The following is a 14,640-nucleotide window of genomic DNA, read 5'->3' on the forward strand; positions in this document are numbered from 1 at the left end:
CTAAGCGGCGGGATCGAGCGAGCTTTTTCGGTGTGTTTAACACCTTTTCGGTGTTTTATCGGCGTTCCAACGTGAAGAGAGAGCACCAACGTCCGACGTTGGCGTGGGTTTGATGGTATTCTAAGCAGACCCTTCCAGTGTTTGTTTGGCTTCGAGGTTTGAATGGTTTAGCGGTAGATTAGAGTGATTTTCTGGTGAGTTTTAGTCGTATATGTTCTGTTTTAGCCGTGGGTTCTTCTTAGGTTTGCAGTGGGGTGTTCGACACGTAGGTCTTCAGGTCTCCGATTTGTGTGAAACTTCTAATTTCTAATTTTTTTTTATTTGTTTGAAACTTCTCATTTTTTATTGAATTTTGATTGAATTGTATAAGGTTTCTTACGCTAAATAGCTTTGTGCATGAGAATTCATTTTTGTTTATATTTGTTTTGTTTTGTTTTGCAGTATTTGGGATTCTCAGATTACAAAGATTATTTCACCTGTAAGTATTACTCACTCATTAATGTTCATATAATTTTCTCATAAAAACACACAAAAAAGAACAAAACATACTTAAAAATTGAACTTTTTGTTTCCTTGCAGTTTCATTCTTCTTTGTTGGATTCTCACAGTTCTGTGTTCGATCTTCTTTGGCTTGTACCTTTTCTTGAACAAGTAACTCTCTCCGACCTCTCTTTGAACTCTAACCTTTCCTTGTGAGTTTTTAAAGACTAAAAATAAATGATTGATTTTGGTTTGATTTTGGTTTGATTTTAGTTTCTCGAGTGACACTTGCAAAGCTCTTGAGATGTTCCAAGAAAATCCCAACAACAACAGTCTAAGTTCTATTCTCCCATGTGAGCAACTTCTAACTGCAAAATCAGTTCTCACTGATGTAAGTTCAGAGATTTATGATCTTGTTAATCAGGTAATTATTATATATATACATACACAATACATTTTTTATTATTAACTTAATTTAATTACACAAACTATAATAAACTTTTTACTTTTTAATATTTTTGCAGGTTAACACACAAATTGCTATATCATATCCAGACATTGCTTTGGTTTGTAATCCTTTCTCACAATCTCCTTATTATGAATACCAACCTCAAAACTGTGCAGCAAACACTATCCGTATTGGAGACATCCCCAAGGTAAATACTGTAACGCCTCGAAAATTCGAGGTAAAATTTTCTCGTTTGATGTAAATTATTCGGAAATCTAAAATGTTGGTGTAAGTTGATATAATAATAATATAATATTAATTATATTATTATTATTAATATTTATTTTATTTATTATAATATTATAATTATAATTATAATTATTATTATTTAATATTATAGTAATATTATTATTTTAAAACAATAACATTATTATTACATAATATTAATTTATTATTTATTTAATATTAATATTATTATATATTATTATTAATACTTTATATGATTATTATTATTATTTTATAATATAATTATTAAATATATATATATATATATAATAAAACTTTTTTTTAAAAAAAAAAAAACCCTAAAGAGCCGCCGCCGACCCCCCCCCCCCCCGATTTTCTCCTTCTTCTTCTTCTTTTCTTCCGTTTTTCCTTCACCGTCTTCAACACCTCACAGCCGCCGCCGCGCCTCTCCGTTTTTCTCTTCCGCCTTCGTCTCCGCCACCATCTCTCTTCCTCTCCGTCTCCGTCTCCTGTGCCGCCTCCAGCGTCGTCGTCTCCATCTCCGAAAACGAACAGCCGCCGCGACCATCCATTTCGAATCTCCTCTCGGCTTCAAATCGTCTCTTCGTCGTCGTCCGTCGGATCCCAGCTGACGCCGCCACCGTGAGGTTCGCCGGTTGCTGCAGCCCCCATCGTACCGCCGTCGTTCGTCGGAAGAGAGAACCCTCAAACCGTGGCTGCCGTTTTCGTCCAACCCGACCCGGTTCCAAGCTGACCCGACCCGAAACTGCTTCCAGTCCGAGCCGAGTGAGCCGCGTGAGCCGAGCCGAGCGAGCCGCGAGCCGAGCCGCGAGCCGAGTGAGCCGAGCCGCGAGCCGAGCTGCGAGCCGAGCAAGCCGAGCCGAGCCGAGCCAAACCGAGCCGAGCCGAGCCGAGCCGAGCCGAGCCAAGCCGAGCCGAACCGAGCCGAGCCGAGAACCAAGCCGAGTCAAGCCGAGCCGAGCCAAGCCGAGCCGAGCCGAGCCGAGCCGAGCCGAGCCGAGCCGAGTCCAAGCCGAGCCGAGCCGAGCCACCTAAGCCTTCCTTCCTCCACTTCGGTTCACGGTGAGTCTTCGGTAAGGGTTGTTTTGATGAATTCCCTAATGTTACCTCGTCCGATTCGAGTTTGAATGTTGGATTAAGATGTGGCCCTACTTTTCTCCCTTGAAGGTAGTACAGAGTTGACGCTTAAGTTCTCGGGTTCCGCGGCAGACCTGGTTGGAGATAGCTTCCTTTCCTTGAGTAAGTCAACGGATAACCTTTTTAAAACAACTGCTACTAAAGTCATCAACTAAAACTTTCGTGTTTCGTTAGGTAGATCTGTCGAGCGTGGATTTCGATCGAGGGGCATAACCGAGTTTCAGGTAAGGGTTTTCCTACTACTGGACCCCGAGTCCAGGCTAAAACCGTAGTAATCCACAGGGGATTACACGTTAGTGACTATACTGAATATCTGTATGCAAGTTGACTGTTAAGTACTGATACTATATTTTGTCTGATGAAAATATACTGTGACTGCTATTTGTGGATTGAGAATCTATGTTGATGGACCCTAAAGTTACGGTTCAGTATGTAGTAAGACACTGGTCTGGATGTGGTTTATAGAATTTGGACGGGGATGGACCGTGAGTCCGGTTTTGGTTGGTTAGTCGATTGGACCTAGGGTTTTCCTTATTGGTGTGCGAATCGGTAATGCATATAGCAACGGAGGGTGTAGATGTTTAAACTTATACTATCTGACTGATAAAGCCTATGGCGGGACTGTGATATGAATGCCGTTGGGATGTGATTGATGTAGACAGTTTAGTTTGGACTGAGGGGTAACGGTTAGCTTCATCTATGGGGTAGTGTGCCTTACGGATATGTGCATCCTTCGGGAGCACTAGACTGATATGTGCATCCTTCGGGAGCACAAGACTGATATGTGCATCCTTCGGGAGCACTAGACTGATATGTGCGTCCTTCGGGAGCACTAGACTGATATGTGCGTCCTTCGGGAGCACTAGACTGATATGTGCGTCCTTCGGGAGCACTAGACTGATATGTGCGTCCTTCGGGAGCACTAGACTGATATGTGCGTCCTTCGGGAGCACTAGACTGATATGTGCGTCCTTCGGGAGCACTAGACTGATATGTGCGTCCTTCGGGAGCACTAGACTGATATGTGCGTCCTTCGGGAGCACTAGACTGATATGTGCGTCCTTCGGGAGCACTAGACTGATATGTGCATCCTTCGGGGGCACTAGACTGATATGTGCATCCTTCGGGAGCACTAGACTGATATGTGCATCCTTCGGGAGCACTAGACTGATATGTGCATCCTTCGGGAGCACTAGACTGATATGTAGGGTACCCCCGAATAGGAAGTTAACTGTTGTCCCCTAACGGGCCCAGTAGTGGGTCCCTTACTGGGTATGTTTATACTCACCCTTTTTCTTCTTTAACTTTTCAGGTAGGGGCACAGCGAGGGGCAGACCGACGAGAGGCAGGAAGGATGCGTGAAGGCCATATGGACGCGTCTGATTTTCTTTCGCTTCCGCTATGTATTTTGTTAGAATATTTTGACTGTGATTTTGGACTGGTGACTTGACATTTTATTTTGTGATTTTTTTTGAATTATTTAAAATAGGGCCCGAAACTGTCTTTTGTAAGGTTTATAATGTTTTAATGAATCGTATCTGGTCCGTTTTAAATTTTATGTTGAATGGTCGAGTTTTGATATTTGGTAGTGACCTCAGCTTAGTCCGGAAAAGTTGGGTCGTTACAAATACGTTACGACGTACAACGTTGTTGCTAATATTGTTCACTTTCAGCAGCCTAAACGTAACCCTAGTCACTATTCCATACTTGGAATAAGCAGCATATCTCCAACTCTTCTTCAATATTAAACTTCCAACTTCTCCCCAAAATCCAATTATAAATCCAATAATTATCGAAATGTTTTTTGGTGGTGTTGTTTCAAATAATTAGTTTAATAATTTAGAAAAGCGAAAAGTTTAATTATGTGAAGAAAAAACTGTTTTGGTGGTGACTTTATGTTTGGTTCTTTTGTTTGGCAATGAAAAGACTATTATGGTGGTGACTATTTCTCAAAACTTGACTTGGTTTTTGAAAAACATGAATAGAAAGTTGATAACAAAACAAGAAATGTAGATGTGGTCACTTATTAGATGCTTGGATTTTTTTATGCACTTATATTTTTCAAGTAACTAAAGGAGAATTTGTTCATGGGAAGTTAATGTTGTTTTTGACACTGGTAGTTCAAATTTGTGGGTTCCATCATCCAAGTGCTTCTCTGTAAGTTCCCACCATCTTAGTAATTAAATGATTTATTTGTCTATTATATATTATAGCATGAAAGGATTTTGAGTTGTCTGCAGGTGGCTTGTCTACTCCATTTCAAGTACAAGTCAAAACATTTGAATAATTATAAAAAGAATGATCAGTTTGATCGATGTTTTACTATCATTGATGAGCTGTTTTTCTTCATTTTGATCTTGTTGTACTATCATTGTGCTGAAAGTTCGATTGATGTTGTAATCCCACAAACTCTTTTCGAATGTGATCATATCTTTACCTCTAATTTGTGGTTTTATTTTATAGTCACGATATGCTTTCCAGTGCTATGAAGACTTCATATTCCGCTTTGTTAAGAATTTTGGTCACTTGGTTGGAGATTTGATACAGAAAAAGCATTGGTCTTAGCCCTTTTGGAGAGCTTAGGTACTTTTATAATAATTATTGATATTTAAACGGGAACTTCAAAGGTGTTGCTTGAGGGCTTATATAAAGGGACCTTTTACAGGTATCCTGCACATCCTTTTGCTGAAGGAAGATGGATGTTTTCCGAGATTGTTGAGTTTCATTGCTATGATAAATACATGTAAGTCTGAAGTTTTTTATTTTTCTTGATTTTTAACTAATATAGTCAATCGTCATCTTCAGTTCTCTTATGATTTACTTAAATAGCTATAATGACTGTTGCTTTAGTTAATGTAGTTAATCGAGGAGTGAGTTTTTAGTCTCTTAATTTAATTTATTGATAATGAGAAATGGAAACATTTATGCTAACTCATGTTTTTAATTTCCTTCAAAAAAAAAAAAAAAGTTATGTTTGGTAACCAACCATTTGCTTTATTAATTAGTAATCAAATGTGAATATTTCTAATAGCAACTAGGTCATAACATTGTTACTTATCAATTCAACCATCTTGATGTCTTTTACAAGGAGCTATCACTAAACAAATGACTGCAATAGAAGAAACGGTTGCAAGTGAGTACAATTAGTCATACCCTCATCTTTGTGACAAGATCTTGAAGATGGTCATTTGTGAAGCGTTCTAGTTTGCTATCAGTTGCAGTTTTAGTTATTGCTCTCTCAATATATTCTTTTTCTTTTTTCTTTTTTTTTCCAAAGGATGATCAGTGTATAATAATTAAGCTTCATAATTTCTTTGTGTTTGGAGCCAAGTTGTATGTACACATTATTAAGATTTCATTTTGTATATGTACAACTAAAAGATTTCATTTTTAACTATTTGGTGTCATACAAAATGGACAATAATGCAAGGATTTAATAAAAATAAATTTGAAAAAACGACATTAAAGACAACTTTAATGTCGGTTAAAAAAAAATTAAAGACATCTTTAATGTCGGTGGAAAAACGACATTAAAGATGTATCATAAGTGACATTAAAGACATATTTAATGTCGGTTATCCACCGTTATTAAAGATGAACCGACATTTAAAGGCCTTCAATAACACCTTCAAAGAAACCAACATTGAAGCCCAATCGACATTAAAGCCCTTTAAAAACGCTCGCAAAGATGTCGATCGACAAGTGACATTAAAGGCCAGATTTCTTGTAGTGACACCAAAACATTCTCCCACTAATCCTTGTGCACAAACTTTGTAGACCTATTTAGGTGATCTTCAGACACTTTTAGTTGTGAAGGACTTTGCAAATTAAACAGCTACGAATTTCTCGATAAGTAACGAGGTTACTACAACATCACTACGATGCTTAATTTTAATCATTTTTTCTCACCTCTCTCCTTAACCAAATGGTTGGTTCTTTCCTCCTTCTATTTCCATCTTCCTCTTTCATTATTTCCTTCACTTAACGAGTCCCACAACCCAACCTAGTTCTAAGTCTAGAGAATAGCAGGTCAACATTAGTGGTGGTCCCGGGTTCGTGATCATGAGGAGATTTTGAAGATTGGAAAACTTCAAAGTTATGTACTTCTCTTAACTCTAATTAATGTAATTATGGTAGTTATTAAACATGTTAACTTCTAAATTAATTTAGATGCATCTAGGGTAATTTATCGATCCGTTCTTTCGCTGTGCATGTCTCATTTTTCATCAATATGTACATATATATCTATGTGTGTGTGTGCGTGTGTATATATGTATCCAAATATATGTACATATTTATATATATACAATGCTCATAAGCGGAAGAGTTAAATATGGTGAAGGAATAAGATTTGTTGCTCATGGTTCTCTACTAAGAACTTCCTCGAGCTAGTTGCGGTGCTATGAACGAGCAACCATCAAGGGAGTCCATCTTCAATAAGATAAAAGTAACATATAAATGTCTGACAACTTCAAGTTTATTGGGTAAGACAAATAGAACTATATGAAACTCTAAAAAAGAAAAACAAAAAAAATATGATAATTTAATCTCGGCCATGTGAATTGCAAGGTTAACATGCGATAAGGCCTGTCCAAGCCCTGCGCGTGTGTGCCACCCCTTCTACCATGTCCTGCTCGCCAGCCCATGTCAATGGGTGATTTTGGGTTCTTTTGGTGATTTTTTGGGAATATTAAGGAAAATTTTGATTTTTGTTTTTGATAAAATGAAAGTAAAAGGAATTATTTCGCATTATTACAAGTCAAGAGGAGATCAGACAAATTTACAAGCCGAGGATTTAAGCCACCATCTGTGAGTGATAAAATGAGTTTAAAGTTGATTTTTAAACATGATTTACAATCAAATGTTTTAAGCATGTTTTGAGGTTCGAATATTTGAGTATACTGATTTAGAAAGTGGTTCCAAAGCATAAGTTTAGAAATATTTTGACAAGTATGTATTTTTTGATCAATTTACAAATGAGATTTACAAGCGAGTATGTTTAATTACGAGAAGTTTCCAAAACATTTAAGTTAAAGAATGAATTTAGTATGTTTTAGGCTACCTACAATGTCCTAAGATATATATAGCAAGCCTTTCAAGATTATTGCCTATGCATAGAGGTTCATTTGATGAGGGTATTCAGTAGATACCTAGTTTCCTATCACTGGGACATATTAATGAGATGAGGGATTGTAAGAATACTTAGTTTTCCATCTCATTGTAGCTATAGCGAGAGAGAGCACTACCGATGCTTAGTTTCCATCTCATAAATATTATATCACTAAATAGGGCTTCCATGCCTAGTTTATAGTTTGCTGCATAAGTTAATTTACTCAAGGTGTTTAGCATTACAAAAGGTTTAGTAGTCAAGGTCAACTGGTGTTGTTCAGAAAGAAAGCGACATCGGTTGACATCACGCCATCTCTTGGGTCGAGAGTAGGTGATTTGGGAGGGAGTGTGAGAAAGTTCGTGGTTGAGTCTCTTCAAGCTCCAAGTCACAATTATCTTCTTTACCATCTATATCAACAAGTAATGGATTCTGGCCTTCATTTGGTGCATCTCCATTGCCAGAATTTCGCTTATTCGAACTTGACATCTCGACTAATAATAACTTTCTATCTTACAGGGTTGTGTAATCGGTAAGCCTTGGAGTTCTCATTGTACCCAACAAAACCGCATTTTCTTGATTTATCATCTAGCTTACCTCTATTCTCATCTAAAATATGAGAATAAGCAATGCACCCAAACACTCTTAGGTGACTAACAGTTGGTTTCAATCCGCTTCATACTTCTTGAGGAGTAATACCTTGCACACTTTTAGTTGAAGCTCGATTTAGGAGATAAACTGTAACGATCCGAATTTTCAAATTAAGCTAAGGTCATTACTCAAAGATAGTTAACAGTTTAAACTTTCTTGAAAAGGGAAAACTAAAAATCTTTATAAAATTTAAAATTGAATTGAACGGTCGAAGACATAAAATCGATAAAACCAATAAAAATAATTTGAAAACGCGACTCGCAGATTCTAACAATTTTAAGGAAAAAAACAAATAAATAAGAAAAAATCTTAAGTAAAATGTATAAAATTTAAAATACTAAAAAACATATAAATAGACGCGGAAGTTGAACTATGTCCTCATATGGCATGCCATAGATCCCTTTCTATTGCTCGTCAGCTTTCCAAGTTCTCTACCTTAGCCTGAAATATTAAACATAGAAAATAGTGAGTATATAAATATACCAAGTAAAAGACCCACTAGTAGTCTCACTAGGTGATCTGTTAACTTTTCATTAGAAACATAATCATAACGTCGTGTGTCCAGTGAAGCACACCTAGGTGAGTGAGACCATACGAACACCCCTCAATCATGCGAGTGATCCCATGGGAACATCTCTAGTTGTGTAAGTGATCACAGATACAAACTCCATAAACATATATGTGATACATAGGTACACCCCTAATCGTGTGAGTGGTCACGTCGGAACACCCTTAGTCGTGCGACTAGTCCCGTCGGAACACCCCTAGTTGTGCAATTGAGCTCATATGCATAGTAAAACTATCCATAACCATGCATGTGATCTGTAGGTACACCTCTAAATTGTGCGAGTGACCGCATACATAGGATCACAACATAGGTGGGGTAAAAAGCTCAACCGACAAAGTTAACTAACACACCACGATCCAAAGCATGTAACATCATCATAAACATCATAAACATGACATGAATATTAATCATAACGTCCTTAAGCATGTGATTAATATATTATGTATCATAAACATCATAAACATATCAGTCGTCATCATCTACATAATATCAATCGTCATCTATAGCATCACATTATACATCTTAGCTACCTTCAGTGCATAACCGTAAATACATGCAATCTCTTAAATTCAGTTCGATGAGAATCTCTTACATGAGATTAGCTAAAAATATTTTTTTGCTGACAGTAAATTCCTAATTAAAGTAGATCCTAAATAGTAAGGAATTTTTTTTATATTCTTAAATAATAAAAATTACCAATGCCTAATATCTAAAAATTTTCAATTTAACTTGTCCAAAATTTAAGGTCGAAACCAATTAAACCTTGATTGGAAAAATCCAAGATTAAATCTTCAAAAAAATTAGCCAATTGAACCTTTAAAGAAATCCCAATTAGATCGAAAATTAAATTAACAATTTTTGCCAACAAATTACTAATTTAATTACCTTAACTTACCAAACTTAACCAAATAGAGGTTGAAAAATCATCTTAACCTTGATGGAAAAATCCATCAATTAAATCTTCGAGCATTACCAAAGAGATCAATCATAACTAAAACTGAAGAGACGGCGACAGCAGAGGATTATCTTAGTGAAGAAGATGAATAGTCTTTGTTTTTTTCTTTTTTTTTCTCCAACTCAAGCATACCGATACTATTTATAAATTCAAATAATAACAACAATATTTATTATTAGTATTTTCTCTTTTCGTTATTTAGGATATATATATATATATATATATATATATATATATATATATATATATATATATATATATATATATATATATATGCTCATTATCTTTCCTCAATAAATTCCTTAAATGTAGAAAATCTTAGATATTTATAACCATTAATAATAATAATAATACTTCTTTATTGTTGTTATTATTTTCTCACCAAAATATGTAATAAACATATATATTTATTTAAACCATTATTCTCTCCCTAATTAAATACATAATATTTTCTTGGGAGAATTCTCTCTAGACCTTTTGGAGTCAAAAATTTTCAACCCCTGCAAATGAACACAACTCCTCTATTTATAAAGTTTCCTGGTGGGCTTTTATGGACTTGGGTTGGTCTAGTCCATGGACCATACCCATGGACTTAATCACATGGATTTGGGTCATTTTTAATTTTGGGTTAAATTAAGCTTATTTTTTGGCTCAATTGAATTTTAGCCCAACTAAATAATATTTAATTGAACCAAAATAATTAATTTGACCCAATTGCCATAATAAAGACACCTGACATCATTAGAATTGTGCAATATGTCTTTAAATTTAATTTGGGACACATGCCAATTTTTAGTTAATCCCAAATATAATTATTTTAGTAAATGATGTGGCAATTTGTTATTGGTTCCAAAATTTCTTATTCAACAAATGCCCCCTTTCGAGATTTATGTACGTGTATGAGTGGGTCTCGAAAAAATAAATTTAAAGTCCAAATATGAACATATTTTTTTGTTCAATTTGACATATCCAATTAATCAAACTATGAATTTAGTACATCGGTTTGATTTAAAATTGAAATAATAGTTGGGCTATGGCTAATCCTTAATTTAGAAAAATTTAAGGTTTTATCCAAAATTTACTTTAATTTGAGGATAAAAATTTGAGTTTGATGATGGTTTGATTTGATTTTAAGAATTTGGAATGACCAATTTTAACATAAGATAATTGAATTTTAATTTCATTTTAAAAATTAAAATATTCAAATATGTTTGAATATTTTAAAAGTGGAATCCGAGATTTTATTCCAAAATAAAATATCATAAGATAATTGAATTTTAATTGGATTTTAATTTTATTTATTATTAAAAAGAAAATTAAAACATCTTCAAATCCTGTTTGAATTGGACTTGTTAGCCTTATAAATAGACTCATACCATGGTCATTCTTTTCTCATCAAGGAAAACAAAGGTATGAAAGAAAAAAAGAAAAAAATTTCTCTTCTCCCTTTTTGTTTTTTCTTTTTGTTTTTCTTTTTTTTTAATAATAATAATAATTTTTTAACTCTCCATCTTTTTTTTAGGAACTAGAGTTATTGTCAAAAGGTAAGGATTTATTTATTTTTTATTGTTTTTTTCTTTTCAAATCATTTGTAAAAGTAACTCCGCCGTCAGCAATCTAACTTCTATTGGGGGACGATCGGGCTTTTGCCGTCAGATCCACCGCCTTGGTAGGAGCGATCGGGCACCTTCGCCGTTTGGAGATGTGATACTGCCGTCAGCGATCCAACTTCTATCAGGGGACGACCGGGCTTTTGTCGTCAGATTCACCCCCTGGTAGGAGCGATCGAACACCTTCGTCGTGTGGAGAAGTGGTACTGCCTTCAGCGATCCAACTTCTATCTGGAGGGACGATCGAGATTTTACCGTCAGATCCACTCCCTGGTTGGAGTGATCGGACACCTTCGTCTTTTGGAGGGGTGATATTGCCGTCAGCGATCTAACTTCTATCAGGGGACGATCGGGCTTTTACCGTCAGATCCATCGCCCTGGTAAGAGAGATCGGACACCATCGTCATTTTGAGAGGTGATACTGCCGTCAGCGATCCAACTTCTATCGGGGGGATGATCGGGCTTTTGCCGTCAGATCCACCGTCCTGGTAGAAGCGATCAGGCACCATCGTCGTTTGGAGAGGTGATACTGCCGTCAGCGATCCAACTTCTACTGGGGGATGATCGAGCTTTTGCCGTCAAATCCACCGTCCTGGTAGAAGCGATCGGACACCTTCGTCATTTGGAGAGGTGGTACTGCCGTTAGAGATCCAACTTCTATCGGGGGACGATCGGGCTTTTGTCGTCAGATCCACCGCCCTAGTAGGAGCGATCGGACACCTTCGTCCTTTGGAGGGGTGATATTGTCGTCAGCGATCCAACTTCTATCGGGGGATGATCGGGCTTTTGCCGTCAGATCCACCACCCTGGTAGGAGTGATCGGACACCATCATCATTTGGAGAGGTGATACTGCCGTCAGCGATCCAACTTCTATCGGAAGACGATCAGGCTTTTGCCGTGAGATCCACCGTTCTAGTAGGAGTGATCGGGCATCATCGTCGTTTAGAGAGGTGGAGGCAAAATTGTACCATCGACGTCTTCTTGGAGAAGCAAAGGTGGAGTTGCACCGTTGTCGTCCTATCAAGGCTACAACATATTAGAAATGAGGTAGAGTTTTTTTTTAAAAAAAATATTTATTATTTTATTTATTTTTTTGTGATGACATTTCTTTTAGAGGAGGCAAAGCCACCTCTACACCAATGAAGCCTAAGGTCTTCAAACTTGCTTGAAAAGGCAATGATGAAGTCTTTTTATTTATTTATTTATTTATTTATTTATTTATTTATTTATTTTTGTTTGAAGAAGACAATACTTTTAAATTTAAATATGAGAAAGCATCAATGAATCCTTTGAGCTTGAATATGAGGATACATCGATGAAACCTTCGATCTTGTACATGGAAAAAATAACAATGCAATCCTTAAAGTCGGTGGAGCACTAGTGAAGTCTTCAGTCTTGCATTTGAATGATTCTTTATGAAATTTTTGAACTCGAATTTGAAGAAACATCAACAAAGCCTCAAAATCAAATTTTGAGGAACTTCTAATCTCCTGTGAACTTAAATTTTAAGAAACATTAACAAATCCCCCGAATTTGATTTTGAGGAACTTCTAAATTTGGTGATGGAGTGCTGAACTTCAAAAGAATGATGCCACCTTATAAGTATCAACATCTTGCTCCTAGTGCCACACCTTTTTTTTTTTTAATTTGTTATATTGCCCCCAGTAAGGCATCTTCAACTTTAAGTTGATATTCTTTGATGAGAACGAAAACTATCAATTGCTAATGTCATGCTTTATGTGATCATGACTCTTGCTTTCCATTCTTCTCAACTGAGTTCTTTTTTTTTTACTAGACTGAACTTAAAGTTTCCCTTAAGCTGCCTACATACCCTTTATAATACAGGGATCAAGTCATAACGTAGTTCAAAAGTTTTGTTTTTTTTTTACTGGACTGAACTTAAGGTTTCTCTTAACTTGCCTACGTACCCTTTATAATATAGGGATCAAGTCATAACGTAGTTCAATTTTTTTATTTACATAATGGCGTTAAGCATAAAATTTCTTGAGAAACTTGCCGTTGATTGGGTCAATTTTTAATCCATCTCGATCAACAATCTTGTATGCACCATTTGTGTAAACTTCTTTGACAATATAGGGTCTGTCCCATTTAGGTGTAAACTTATTTCTTGTATGCCTTGTCGTGATGATAGGTCTTCTTACTGCAAGCACTAAATCACCAACTTGAAATGATCGGGGCTTTACATGTTTGTCAAAAGCTTTAGACATTCGGGCTTGGTAACATTCCAATTCTTGTTGAGCTTCTAATCGCTTTTCATCAAGTGCTTCTAACTCTTGAAGACGTAACTTGACATTGTCTTCGGTAGTCAACCCTTCTTGCACTACCATTCTTAATGATGAGATTTCTCTTTCAAGGGGAAGGACAACCTCTACACCGTAAACAAGCGAATATGGAAACATTGTTTGAGCACAATTCAACAAGCGCAAAGCTATAAGGTAACATATGTTTTTCAAAAGAAATGAGGACGATGCCTGCCCCCGCACCACTCCTTCGTGCTGCCCCATCAAAATACATAGTCTAAGGTTCCACCACTTTCGTGAAGAAAACTTCATCATCAGGAAAATCCTCACATAACTTTCAATCTGAAGGAATTGGGTGGTCCGCCAAAAAATCTGCCAACGCTTGTCCTTTTATCGCCTTTTGGGAAATATAGAACATGTCATATTGCTGGAGTATAACCGTCCATTTGGCTAAGCGTCCAGAGATAATTGGCCCAGACAGAACATACTTTATAGGGTCCGCTTTTGCTACTAAATGAACCATGAAGACCTGCATATAATGCCTCAACTTATCGATGGCAAAGAAAAGTGCAAGACACATTTTCTCAATGAGAAAATAGTTAACTTCGGTCCCAACTAAAGTTCTGCTTAGATAGTAAAGAGCACGTTCCTTTCCTTTCTCCTTCTCTTGCGCCAACAATGCGCCTAGAGACCTTTCTTGTGCAACAATGTACAATATTAATGGCTCACCAGGTAACTAAAGCTCCTAATACTGGGGGATTGAATAAGTATTTCTTTATGCTATCAAAAGCATTCTGACAAGTCTCATCCCACACAAATTTTCTCCTTTTCTCATCAAATTTTGAAAAGGTTGGCACCGACCAGCCAGGTTGGAGATGAACCTTCGAATGTAAGCCAATCGTCCCTGGAGACTTCTTAGGTCATGCAAACTCTTTGGTCTTGGCATCTTCTGAATGGCATCAATCTTGGACTGGTCTATCTCAATCCCTCGATGCCTTACAATAAAGTCAAGAAACTTTCCTGAAGATACAACGAACGCGCATTTGAGAGGGTTCATCCTCAACTGATATTTTCGCAAGCGGTCAAACACAACTTTTAGATCCTTTAAATGATCTTGTCGTCTCTTGGATTTGACCACAAGGTCATTAACGTAGC

The 14,640-nt window shown here is 36.6% G+C and overlaps 1 long non-coding RNA gene across 1 annotated transcript; it reads left to right on the forward strand.

Moving 5' to 3' along the window:
• Nucleotides 1-579: 579 nt before the first annotated feature.
• On the forward strand, nt 580-1,067 carry LOC103504466 (uncharacterized). The gene is made up of 3 exons (XR_007821708.1): nt 580-651; nt 754-904; nt 1,005-1,067. It is a non-coding gene; the product is annotated as an uncharacterized LOC103504466 (long non-coding RNA).
• Nucleotides 1,068-14,640: the final 13,573 nt, after the last annotated feature.

The sequence above is a fragment of the Cucumis melo genome, chromosome 6, assembly GCF_025177605.1.
Source record: "Cucumis melo cultivar AY chromosome 6, USDA_Cmelo_AY_1.0, whole genome shotgun sequence".
Lineage (NCBI taxonomy): Eukaryota > Viridiplantae > Streptophyta > Magnoliopsida > Cucurbitales > Cucurbitaceae > Cucumis > Cucumis melo.